General features: G+C 39.0%; 1 long non-coding RNA gene across 1 annotated transcript; it reads left to right on the top strand.

Moving 5' to 3' along the window:
• Positions 1–5: 5 nt before the first annotated feature.
• On the top strand, positions 6–2,510 carry LOC148754633 (uncharacterized). Its single transcript, XR_016020001.1, has 4 exons — positions 6–86; positions 1,027–1,108; positions 1,522–1,698; positions 1,969–2,510. It is a non-coding gene; the product is annotated as an uncharacterized LOC148754633 (long non-coding RNA).
• The last annotated feature ends 11,000 nt before the right edge of the window (positions 2,511–13,510 follow it).

Raw genomic sequence — 13,510 nt, 5'->3', positions numbered from 1 at the left:
CCGCGCACGTTACTTCCCAGAGAGCATTAACCCTTCCGGGCAGGGCTGCCGCTTGTCGTTCACGGTCGGATTCCGGTAGGCCCAGGGTAATTTGAAACCTTTATTGTTCATGTTTTACTTAAGCTAACGCAAGTAATTGTCGACCACAATAAAGATGGAAGCAGTGGCTTTACCATAGTAACAGAGAAGTCATTTGCTATCAACCGTGGCACTTTCATTTTAATTACGCCCTGTTGGGGGAGGGAAGTGCTTGGCCGCGCCCCAGCGGCGTGCACATTATCATTTTGCAAATACTGTGAGTTTACGGAGTGCGATGGGGAAAGAAAGTCGCGGCAGCCTAGAGAATAAGAGCGTGAGGGGCACTAAACGTTATGGCGTTAACATAGCTGAGCAGATGGGGAGGTAAAGGGAGAACAGACCCATATCTACGCTGGTCTAGCCCCTGGGCTCCATGTTCCAGGTAATGGGGGGCGGGGCGGGGCGGCCGAGGACATTGGCCGGCAGGGTATCAGAAAACATCAGAACAGGAAACACCATTGACCGGTGGTACACAACAAGCAGCTAAAGCATGATTTGAACTCAGGTTGCTTTGGCTCCAGAGACTGAACGCTTACTGCTGTATCTGTTGCCTCCCAGGATAACTGAGAGAATGTGGGTGGCTCAACGTATTACCACTGCTGGAAAAGAACTTAGAGCATGTGACCTGATGATGTTGGGTCAATGACTCACAATAATAAACCACCCAAGACTAGGTTGAAGCACTTAGCCAGAGCTTGTTCTGCTGTGATTAATCATTTGTGGAGAACTTACTGTTGGTTCTATCATTTCATCAACCAACCCTACTCTACTGGTTATAAAAGAGGAGGTGTGTGCAAGGAATATTTCCTAAGTTTTGTTTTTTTTATATTTGAGTTTCACTTATAGGCTATGTGCTAGTGACCCCATCCTCAGCGTCTTTTGTCTATGAGAGTGTTGGGAAACTTCACTGTGGCACTCCCAGAGTGACACATTTCCTTTGCCTTCCAGTTATAGCAAAATAAAGACGGAAGATGGGACGTCTGACACTGTTGTAGGTATCATGGCTCGGCCTCATTTAACAATGATACAGGTACAGTATGAAGAGGTAGGAGGAAAACTAGGAAAGATACATGACTACACAAAAGGGACTAAATATATAGGATAGGTGTTATTTGGGGGCCTTGAGCAGAAAACGGCTTTGTATGTAGCGGAGAACCAAAGAATTTGGGAAATCACAGGCAAGATTTGTGGGTCATTGGCAGAAAGTTTTGTGGAAAAGTTCTGAGTTCTTATTCAATCTTGTTGATGACACTAAGAATCTTAGATAATGTACAATTGAAGCAAGCAAAGATGTTCAGAATTGTGAGGGCCCAGAGACTTGGGTTCTTTCTTCTGACCATACAAGGTCAAACTTCCACAGCTGGTTAAGTACTACTTCATGTTTGACCCACATTTAAAGCTCCTCAAAGAGTCATGGAATGAAATCCCTCATTGTTCCTCCAGGGAATATCTGGGAAGGCAGCAACTCCTGGACAGACATCATAGCATGAAAAAGATTCCAGATGGCACTGTACCCGTGTTAGGAGAAATCCTCAATAATTAATGCCTGAAGAGCTACGGAAACTAGGAGCCCTCAGAGAGCACCTGAATGCTGAAACAGATCCTAGTCTGTATCTGGACGTAGGTACCAATTGGTTTGTTTTCCAGAAAGAAACATCATTCCTAAGTTTTGCACTACTGCATTATCACACTGCTTCTGCAGCAATATCTGTACTTTCTGGGAATATTTAAGGGTTCAGCTCTGAGGCTACTCTACAGAGAGTTGTCCAGTCCATCCAAGCTGGTCATTCTGGTCTTTTGATTTTAGCATTTTCATTTTTTATTTCTTATTTAACTGCTTTTGCTCTCAGTTCATGCTCAGTGAATACATTTTCTGTATTCTTTTCCCAGAAGGTTCAGAATTCTTCACCTGCTCAAAGGCTGCCTTATAAGATACATTGCTTGGCAGCAGGCCAAGGAGCTGGGTGATCACCTGAATTGGAGGAAGATTTCCACTGTTCTTGACAATGGCATGGTGACCTCTTCTTGCTGAATGAGGACTGCTTCCAAGCCAAACATTAGGGAAAACAGAATAAGAGGAGGAAGTCTGAGTTCTTTCCTTAGAATCCACCAACCTTGTCTAAAGCTTAAGTCTTTTGGCGGACTTGTTCTGTTTCAGAACCAGAACTCTGGGAGACTATTGGCTTTGCACTTGGAATCCAAAGTTTAGTAAAACAAAAGTGGATGTCACTGGACAGCATTTAAACTCCAACAGTGTGCTGCTGGGTGAGCATGACTGGATAGAGAATGTGGATAATGGTGTCAGATTGGGGTTAACGGTAATAATGATTAAAACAGCTAATATTTGTGAAGGGCCATATAGAATACAAAGCTTTTCTACATAGATCTCACTTGATTCTCATAATACCTGGGAAATAATTTTAGTATGCAACTTTTTTATTGTGGTAAAATAAAATTTACCATTTTAACCCATTTTAAGTGTACAATTCAGTGGCATTAAATATATTCACATTGTGCAACCATCATTACTATCCATCTCCAGAACTTTTCATTTTCTTAGACTCGAACTCTATACCCATTAAGCATTAATTTCCCATTCTCCACTACCCCTGTCCTCTGGCAGCCACCACTCTACTTTCTGTCTCTATGAATTTGACTACTATAGGTACCTCATATAAGTGGAATCATAACACTATTTTTCCTTTTGTGTCTGGCTTATTTCACTTAGCATAATGTTTTCAAAGTTCATCCATATTGTGACGTGTCAGAATTTCCTTCCTTTTTAAGGCTGAATAATGTCCCATTGTATGTATATACCACATTTTGTTTATCCACTCACCCATTGATGGACACTTGGGTTGATAAAGAGATACATAGGGTGAGGTCTGGGAGGGTCCCGACAGCAGGAACTTCTTTCTTTCCCCATGGAGTTGGGGACCCTCCTGGTACATGGATGTGTTCACCCACCTGGAAATTATTTGAACTCCCTCCATTTGTGACAGATATGGAGGCATCATCACATAGGCATGATCAATCATTAACTCCATTACCAGCTCCTTTCCCTCTCTGGATGATGGGGGGGTTGGGCTGAAAATTCTAAGCTGCTAATCATGGCTTGGTCATCCCATCCAGGAATCCACCCAGAGTTGCCTCATTAGAACAAAAGGTGCTTCTAATGCTCTTATCACTTAGGAAGGCACAAGAGTTTTAGGAGCTCTGTGCCAGGAACTGGGGGCAGAGACCAATATATTTATATTTCTGTTATCTCATACTTTTTTTTTCTAATTGGGGAATATTGGGGAACAGTGTGTTTTTCTAGGACCTATCAGCTCCATGTCAAAGTCGTTGTTTTTCAGTATAGTTGTGGGGGGGCGCAGCTCAGCTCCAAGTCAAGTCTTTGTTTTCAATCTAGTTGTGGAGGGCGCAGCTCACTGGCCCATGTGGGACTCGAATCGGCGGCCTTGGTGTTATGAGCACTGCACTCTAACTACCAAGCCAACCAGCCGCCCACCGTGGGCTCAGCCCGAAGCTCAAGCCATTGTTTTCAGTCTAGTTGTGGAGGGCGCAGTTCACAGGCCCATGTAGGAATAGAACCAGCAACCTTGTTAAGAGCTCGAGCTCTAACCAACTGAGCCGTCCAGCTGCCCCGTTATCTCATACTTAATGGTCAGTGAGGTTGAACATCTTTTAATGTGTTTATTGCCCATTTATAAATCTTTTTTTGGAGAAATGTCTATTTAAGTCCTTTTCCCTTTTTTTAAATTGGATTGTTTGTTTTTTAGCTGGTTAAGTTGTACAAGTTCTTTAACAGATTCTGGATACTAATCTTTTATCAGATATATGATTTCTAAATATTTTAAATATTTGTAAATGTTTTTTCCTATTCTGAGGGTTGCTTTTTTACTCATTTGATAATGTTCTTTGATGCATAAAAGTTTTTAATTTCTTTTTCATTTTGATGGAGTTTATTTTTTTTATTTTTTTATTAGTTTCAGGTGTACAAAACAAAGTATTAGTTAGACATTTATAATTTATATCCCTCCCACAGTGATAACCCCCCACTCCCCATCTACTACCCCTCTGACATTGCAAGCAGCCATTACATTTCCACTGTCTGTTCCTAATGCTGTACTCCACTTCTTGTAACTATATATGTGTATAAAATTGCAATTGACATTCAATATTGTTCAGCTTCAGGTGTACAGTGTAATGATCAGGCATCTACACCATCCCTGAAGTGGTCTTCCTAATGAGACAAGTGTCCATCGGATACCCTACAAAATATTTACAACATTATTGAGTACGTTCCCCAAAGTGACTTTCGTATCCCTGTGGCAATCTTGTGGTTACCAATTGTGCTGTCTAATCCCCTCACCTTCCACCTTATACCCACCACTCCCTCCCATCTAGCAACCCTCAGTTTTTCTCTGTCTCTGAGACTGTTTCTGATTAGTTCATTCATTTATGCTTTTCTTTAGATTCCACATATAAGTGAGATTATATGGTATTTGTTTTTCTCTGTCTGACTTATTTCACTTAGCATAATGTTCCCTACGTCCATCCATATTGTTGCAAATGGTAAGATTTCACTCTTTTTATGGCTGCCTAATACTTCATTGTATAAATGTACCACAGTTTCTTAATACAATCATCTACCGATGGGCATTTTGGTTGTTTCCAAGTCTTGGCTATTGTGTATAGTGCTGCAATAAACACAGGGGTGCATAAGTTTTTTCGAATTACGGATAGATACCTAGGAGTGGAATTGCTGGGTCATAAGGTAGTTCCATTTTCAGTTTTTTGAGATACCTCCATACTGTTTTCCGTAGTGGCTGCACCAATCTACAACCCCACCAACAGTGCACAAAGGTTCCCTTTTCTCCACATCCTCCCCAGCACTTGTTGTTTGTTGATTTATTGATGATAGCCATTTTGACTGGGGTGAGGTGGTATCTCGTTGTGGTTTTTATTTGCATTTCTCTAATGATTAGTGAGGTTGAGCATTTTTTCATATGTCTGTTTGCCATCTATATGTCCTCTTTAGAAAAACATCTCTTCATGTCCTCTGCTCATTTTTTAATTTGGGGTTTGTTTTTTTGGAGTTAAGTGAGTTTTTTATAAATTTTGGATATTAACCCCTTATCAGATATATCATTGGCAAATATCTTCTCCCATTCAGTAGGATCCCTTTTTGTCTTATTGATGATTTCCTTTGCTGTGAAAAAAACTTTTTACTTTGATGTAATCCCACATGTTTATTTTTTATCTTACTTCCCTTGCCCAAGGGGATATATCAGTAAAAATCTTACTCCGGGTAATGTCTGTAAACTTTTATCTAGTAGTTTTATGGTTTCAGATCTTACATTTAAGTCTTTAATCCATTTTCAAGTTATTCTTGTATATGGTGTAAGGAGGTGGTCCACCTTCATTTTTCTGCATGTATCTGTCCAGGTTTCCCAGCACCATTTATTGAACAGACTGTCTTTACCCACCATACATTCTTGCTTCCATTGTCGTAGATTAAGTGACCATATAGGCATGGATTTATTTCTGGGCTCTCTATTCTGTTCCATTGATCTATATGTCTGTTTTTATGCCAGTACCGTGCTGTTTTGATTACTGTAGCCTTGTAGTATAATTTGATGTCAGGTATTGTTATACCTCCCACTTTGTTCTTATTTCTCAAGCTTGCCAAGGCTATCTGGGGTCTTCTATGGTTCCATATAAATTTTAGGATTATATGTTCTATTTCTGTGAAAAATGTCCTTGGTAGTTTGATAGGAATTGCGTTGAATCTGTATATTGCTTAGGCACTATGGACATTTTAACGGTATTAATTCTTCCTATCCATGAGCATGGTATGTGTTTCCATCTATTTGTGTCTTATTTAATTTCTCTCTTCGGTGTCTTATAATTTTCTGAGTACAGATCTTTTACTTCTTTGGTTAAATTTATTCCTAGGTATTTTATACTCTTTGAAGCAATTGTAAATGGGATTGTTTTCTTAATTTCTCCATCTGATATTTTATTATTGTTACATATAAATGCAACTGATTTCTGAATATTAATTTTGTATCCTGCTACTTTACTAAATTCATGTATCAGTTCTAATAGTTTTTTGGTGGATTCTTTAGGGTTCTCTATATATAGTATCATGTCATCTGCATGACAATTTTACTTCCTCCTTCCCAATTTGGATGCCTTTTATTTCTTTTTATTGTCTGATTGCTGTGGCTAGAACTTCCAGCACTATGTTGAATAAAAGTGGAGAAAGTGGGCAACCTTGCCTTGTTCCTGATCTTAAGGGGAATTGTTTTAGCTTTTCCCCATTGAGTATGATATTAGCTGTGGGTTTATCATACGTGGCCTTTATTATGTTGAGATATGGTCCCTCTATTCTCACTTTCTTAAGAGTTTTTATCATAAATTGCTGCTAGATTTTGTCAAATGCTTTTTCTGCATCTGTCAGTATGATCACATAATTTTTATTTTTCATTATGTTAATGTGGTGTATCACATTAATTGATTTGCGGATGTTGAACCACCCTTGCATACCAGGAATGAATCCCACCTGATCATGATGTATGATCTTTTTAATGTATTGCAGAATTTTCTTCGCTAATATTTTGTTGAGAGTTTTTGCATCTATTTTCATTAGGCGTATTGGCCTGTAGTTTTCTTTTTTTGTAATGTCTCTGTCTGATTATGGGATCAGGATGATAGTGACCTCGTAAAAAGAGTTTGGGAGCCTTCCCTCCTTCCGGATTTTTTGGAATAGTTTGAGGAGAATAGGTGATAATTCTTTTTTGAATGTTTTGTAAAATTCACCTGTAAAGCGATCCGGTCCAGGGCTTTTGTTTGTTGGGAGCTTGTTGATTACTGATTCAATTTCCGTGGTGGTCGTCAGTTTATTCAGGTTTTCCGTTTCTTCTTGAGTTAGCTGTGGAAGGTTGTATGTTTCTAGAAAATTGTCCATTTCTTCCAGATTGTCTAATTTATTGGCATATAGGTTGCTCATAGTAATTTTTAAATTTTTTTTTTTGTATTTCTGTGGTGTCTGTTGTCACCTCTCTTTCATTTCTGATTTTATTAATTTGGGTCCTCGCTCTCTCTTTTGATGAGTCTGGCTAAAAGTTTGTCAATTTTGTTTTTCTTCTCTAAAAACCAGCTCTTGGATTCATTCATCTTTTGTATTGTTTTTTGGGTTTTTTTTGTTTTTTTTTTTGGTCTCTATTTCAATTATTTTTGCTTTGATCTTTATTATCTCCTTCATTGTACTCCTTCTGGGCTTATTTTGCTGTTCTTTTTCCAGATCCCTTAAGTGTGAAGATAAACGGTTGATTAGTGGTGTTTGTTTCTCTAGGTAGGCCTTCATTGCTATGAATTTCGCTCTTAGGACTGCTCTCGCTGCATCCCATAGATTTTGGGTCAGTGTGTTTTCATTTTCATTTGTTTCGAGATAGCTTTTGATTTCTTCCTTGATTTCATTGTTGACACATTCATTATTTAGTAATATGTTATTCAGCCTCCATGTATTTGTGTGTCATCCAGTTTTTTTCCTGTAGTTGATTTCCAATTTCATAGCACTGTGGTCAGAGAAGACAATTGGTATGATTTCATTTTCTTAAATTTATGAAAACTTGTTTTGGGGCCTAACGTGGTCTATCTTGGAAAATGTTCAATGTGTGCTTGAGAAGAACGTGTATTCTGTAGCTTTGGAGTGAAATGCTCTGAACATATCGATTAAATCCAACTGGTTCAATGTGTCGTTTAAAGCCATTGTTTCCGTATTCATTTTCTGTCTGGAAGACCTGTCCCTCGTTGTCAGAAGTGTTTTGAAGTCCCCTACTATGATAGATAGCGTCACTGTTGATCTCTCTGTATGTCAGTCAATATCTGTTTTATATATTTAGATGCTCCTATGTTGGGTGCATAGATGTTTTCTAGTGTTATGTCCTCTTGTTGGATCGATCCGTTTATTATTATATAGTGCCAATCTTTGTCTTTTAATATATTCTTCGTTTTAAAGTATATTTTGTCAGATATGAGTATTGCAACTCCAGCTTTTTTATCATTTCCATTTGCATGAAATATCTTACTCCAACCCTTCACTTTCAGCCTGTGTGTGTCTTTTGATCTAAGGTGAGTCTCTTGTATACAGCATATGCAAGGGTCTTGCTTTCTTATCCACTCAGCCACCGATCAGTCTTTTGATTGGTGCACATAATCCATTGACATTTAAAGTGATTATTGATAGGTCCATAGTTATTGCCATTTTTTAAATTTGTAGTTAGATTGTTTTCATCTTTCTTCTGTTTACAGAAGGCTTTTTAATATTTCCTGCAATGCTGGCTCGGTAATAAATTCCTTTAGCTTATTCTTTTCTGGGTAGCTCTTTATCTCTCCTTCCATTTTAAATGATAGCATTGCTGGATAAAGCAGTCTAGGTTGTAGGCCTTTGTTTTCCATCACTTTGAGTATCTCCTGCCACTCCCTCCTGGCTTTTTAATGTTTCTGCAGAAAAGTCATTTGATAGTCTTATGAGAGTTCCGCTGTATGTAACCCTCTGTCTTTCTCTTGCTGCTTTTCGGATTCTTTCTTTGTCTTTAACCTTTGCTATTTTAAGTATAACATGTCCTGGTGTGGACCTGTTTGGGTTTATCCTGGTTGGAACTCTCTGCACTTCCTGGGTTTGTATGTCTGTTTCCTTCACCAGGTTAGGGAAGTTTACGGTCATTATTACTTCAAATATTTCCTCGGTCCCTTGCTCCCTCCCTTCACCTTCTGGTATTCCTATGATGCTCATGTTGTTGTGCTTGATGTTATCCTAGAGGTCTCTTAAACCATTTTCATTGTTTGTTTATTCTTTTTTCTTTCTGTTCTGTTTGGGTGATCTCTGCTAACTTGTCTTCTAAGTCGTTGATTCAGTCTTCTGCCTCATCTAACCTGCTGGTAATTCCTTCAGGTGTGTTCTTTATTTCAGTTATTGTATTCTTTAGTTCTAACTGGTTGTTGGTTATGATTTCTCTATCTTTCATTATGTCATCACTAAGCTCCTTAAACATTCTTATCATCAGTGTTCTGAATTCTGTCTCTGATAGGTTGGTTACCTCTATTTCATTTGGTTCCAATTCTGGAGGTTTCTTCTGTTCTTTTATTTGGGACATGTTTGTTTCTCCATTGTGGGAGACTCTCTGTGTTTCCTTTGATATATTAGGTAGATCCCCTAGGGTTCTTGGTTTTTGCTAGGTTATCTTATGTAGTATGTGTCCTTTATATTTGACTTGCACCACTTCCCTATTCTCTTGTGCGTGTGCTCCAAAGGTGACCCTTGTGTTGTGTATATATATTGTCCTGTTAAAGTTGAGCTTTAATTGCTTTTGGCTTGTCAGTAGGTGGGATTTACTCCTAGGCTGACTAGTTGTGAGACTTGGCTCTGCCCACCGCAGGGTGTTCTGCTACGTGAGGGTTGACCACTTAAATGTGGTTTGGCCCCTTTGGGCTCTGTGCCGGTAGAGAATTCCCTCTGGATGTGTCCCTTGTAGGTCAAACCCGGTAATAGTCTGGTTTGGTCTGGAGTTGGCCTCTGGGTGTATTGAATCTTGTGCCTCTTGGGCTGGGCCCTGGTGTAGGACAATTTCAGAACAAAGGAAATCACCAAGCACAACAACAACAAAAACAACAAAAAAAGAACCAAATACACTCATATGTAAAACCAACCGATAACCCACACTCAACACCATCAAAAATATATAAAAAATACAAAAACGAAAAAAGTAGCGCCAGTCTTGGCTTAAGCCCACCAAATAATCTCCAGGTTGTCCTCTGCTGTACCAAAGAGTCCTCTACATCTTGTGCAGGCAGAGCTGGTCACCTGGTGCCCAGAGTGACCCTGGGACTGCAGTTCTAGATGAGTGGGTCTATGGGGTCTGGATGATACTTTTTACAAAGTCAGTGCAGTTTCTGCTTTTGCCTGCACATATGCACACTGAGAGTAACAGAGCCAGCCCTGTCCCCAGGTCTCCTGCGTTAGGGCACTTCTTCCGTGTGTGTGTGTGTGTGCTTGTGCTTGTGTGTGTGTGTGGAGTGCGCGAGATTTCTGAGCTGCTGAAAGACCAGACCTGCTTTTGCCACCTGCTGCTGACCCCTGGGGAGTGTCTCTGCAGTTGTAATTACCCTGCCCTAGGCAGGCCAGAAGAGGTGGGGGCTGGGGATGGAGGAGTCTTCTGTCTCCCAGCCTAGCAGTGTCACACTCTTCCCAGCCTCTTCCCTGGGTCAGAGTTGCAAACTGTGTCCTCCCAGATCCTGAGCACTACTGCTCCTCTGTAATCTGACACTACTCCTCAGTTCGGAGGCCAGCTTGAGTCTCTGGAAGGGCGGAGGTACGATTGGGAGAGTCGCATGAGGGGCCCAGGTATGCTGCTTATGTTCTTTGTCCAACCTAGGGCCCAGCTGGAGATCTCAGCTAAGGTTACTGCCTCAAAGGCTGGATATGCTGCTCTCTTGTCAGGAGAGATCAGCTGTGGGAAGCAGGGAGAGAGCCCACCTCCTGGCTCTTGTGGTCTCTATTTTGTTCTGGAACTCCCTGCGTCTCTGCAGCAGCGGCTGCGGGCTATGTCTCCACTCTGCTCCCTTCCCTCTTCCCCTGCTTGCCCAGTTTGCCCACCTTCAAGTAATCCTCCTACGAGTCTCTTAGCTGTTCTGTGTGATGAGCAGAGAGTCCTTTGATGGGTTATAGATGTTCAATTTGTGTTAAGTTCCGGAGGAGAACTCAAGAAGACCATCTCACTGCTGCCATTCCTATGACGTCCCAAAGTTTTTAATTTTGATGGAAACCAACATCTATTTTTGTAAAATTTGTGGCTTGTGCATTTTGTGTTATATCCACGAAATCTTTGCCAAGTTCAGTGTTAAAAAACTTTTCTCCTCTATTCTAAGAGTTTTGTAGGTTTAGCTCTTACACTTAGGTCTTTGATCCAACATGAATTAATGTTTTTATATGGTTTAAGGTAAGGGTCCAACTTCTTCGTTTTGCATATGAATGTCCAGTTTTCCCAGTGCCGTTTGTTGAAAAGACTGTCCATTCCCAATTGAATGGTCTTGGTACACTTGTCAAAAGTCATTTGACCTTGTATGTGAGGGTTTTTTTCTGGGCTTCCTATTCTATTACATTGATCTATGTTTCTTTCTTTATGTCATTACCGCATGTTTTGATTATTGTAGCTTGGCGGTAAGTTTTGAAATCAGGAAATGTGAGGTCTCTAACTTTGTTCTTTCTCAAGATTGTGTGACCATTCAGAATCGCTTGAGTTTTCATATGAATTTTAGGTAGATTTTTCTATTTCTGCAAAAAATGTCATTAGGATTTTAATAGGGATTACTTTGAATACATAGATCATTTTTGGTGGTATTGACGTTATTAACAATATTGAATCTTCATGAACATGGGATGGCATTCCATTTATTTGTGTATTCCTTAGTTTCTTTCATCAAACTTCCATAGTTTTCAGTGTAAAAGTCTTTCACCTCCTTGGTTAAGTTTATTCCTGAGTATTTTATTCTTTGATAGATAGATAGATAGATAGATAGATAGATAGATAGATATAATTGACATATTATATTAGTATCAGGTGTACAATGTAATGATTCGATATTTGTATATATTACAAAATAATCACCACAATAAGTCTAGTTAACATCTATCACCACACATAATTACAACTTTTTTTCTCATGATGAGAATTTTTAAGATCTACTCTCTTACCATGTTTCCCCAAAAATAAGCCCTAGCTGGACAGTTAGCTCTAATGTGTCTTTTGGAGCAAAAATTAATATAAGATCTGGTCTTATGTAACATAATATAATATAATAATGGGTCTTATACCCCATCTTATAGTAAAATAAGACCGGGTCTTATACTAATTTTTGCTCCAAAAGATGCATTAGAGCTGATTGTCCAGCTGGGTCTTATTTTTGGGGAAACAAGGTAGTAACTTTCAAGTATACTATACAGTATTATTAACTATAGTCACCACTCCCAGGACTTATTTATTTTATAATTGGAAGTTTGTACCTTTTGACCACCTTCACTCATTTCACTCATTCCCCATCCCGTGCCTCTGGCATGCATCAATTTGTTCTCTGTATCTATGAATCCATTTTTTTTCCAGATTCCACATATACCGTGTTTCCCCGAAAATAAGACCTAGCCGGGCAATTAGCTCTAATGCATCTTTTGGAGCAAAAATTAATATAAGACCCAGTCTTATTTTGCTATAAGACCAGGTCTTATATAATATTATAATGTAATATATAATGTAATGTAATATAATATAACATAATATAAAATTTAATACTGGGTCTTATATTAATTTTTGCTCCAAAAGACACATTAGAGCTGATTGTCCGGCTAGGTCTTATTTTCGGGGAAACAGGGTAAGTGAGATCATATGGTATTTGTCTCTCTTTGATTTATTTCAGTTAGCATAATGTCCTCAAGGTCCATCTATGTTATCACAAATGGCAAGATTTCATTCTTTTTCTTTGGCTGAATAATATTCTGTTTTATATGTATACCACATTATGTTTATCCATGCATGCATCCATGGACACTTAGCTTGCTTCCATGTCTTGGCTGTTGTAAATAATGCTCCAGTGAACATAGGGGTACAGACCTCTTTTCAGGTTAGTGTTTTTGTTTCCTTTGGATAAATGCCCAGAAGTGGGATTGCTGGATCATTTGGTAGTTCTATTTTTAGATTATGAGGAGTCTGCATACTGTTTTCTGTAGTGGCTGCACCAGTTTACGTCCCCCCAACAGTGCATGAGCATTTCCTCTTTTCATCCTTGCCAACACTTGCTATTTCTTGTATTTTTGATAAGTCATTCTAATAGGTGTGAGGTGATACTTCATTCTGGTTTTGATTGGCATTTTCCTGATGATTAGTGATGTTGAGCACCTTTTCATGTACCTGTTGGCCATCTGTATGTTGTCGTCTTTGGAAAACTGTCTATTCAGATTCTCTGCTCAGTTTTTAATCATATTGGTTCTTTTTGTATTGTTATTGACTTTTATGAGTTCTTTATATAGTGTGGATATTAACCCCTTTTCAGATATGATTTGTAAATATTTTCTCCCATTTGGTAGGTTGCCTTTCCTTTCATTTTGTTGATTGTTTCTTTTGCTGTGCAGAAGCTTTTTAGTTTGATGTATATGCACTTGTTTATTTTTGCTTTTGTTGCCTTTGCTTATTCTTTTTGATACTATTGTAAATGGTATTTTCCTAATTTCCTTTGCAGGTTGTTCATTTTTAGTGTATAGAAACTGATTCTTGCATATTGATTTTTTATCCTGTAGTTTTGCTGAATTCATTTATTCTGCTGGGGTTTTTTTTGGGGGGTTGGGTATTTAGGGTGTTCTACATACGAGATC

The sequence above is a fragment of the Rhinolophus sinicus genome, chromosome 18, assembly GCF_057876585.1.
Source record: "Rhinolophus sinicus isolate RSI-liver-muscle chromosome 18, RSI-T2T, whole genome shotgun sequence".
Lineage (NCBI taxonomy): Eukaryota > Metazoa > Chordata > Mammalia > Chiroptera > Rhinolophidae > Rhinolophus > Rhinolophus sinicus.
This window is presented reverse-complemented; position numbering and strand designations above follow the sequence as displayed.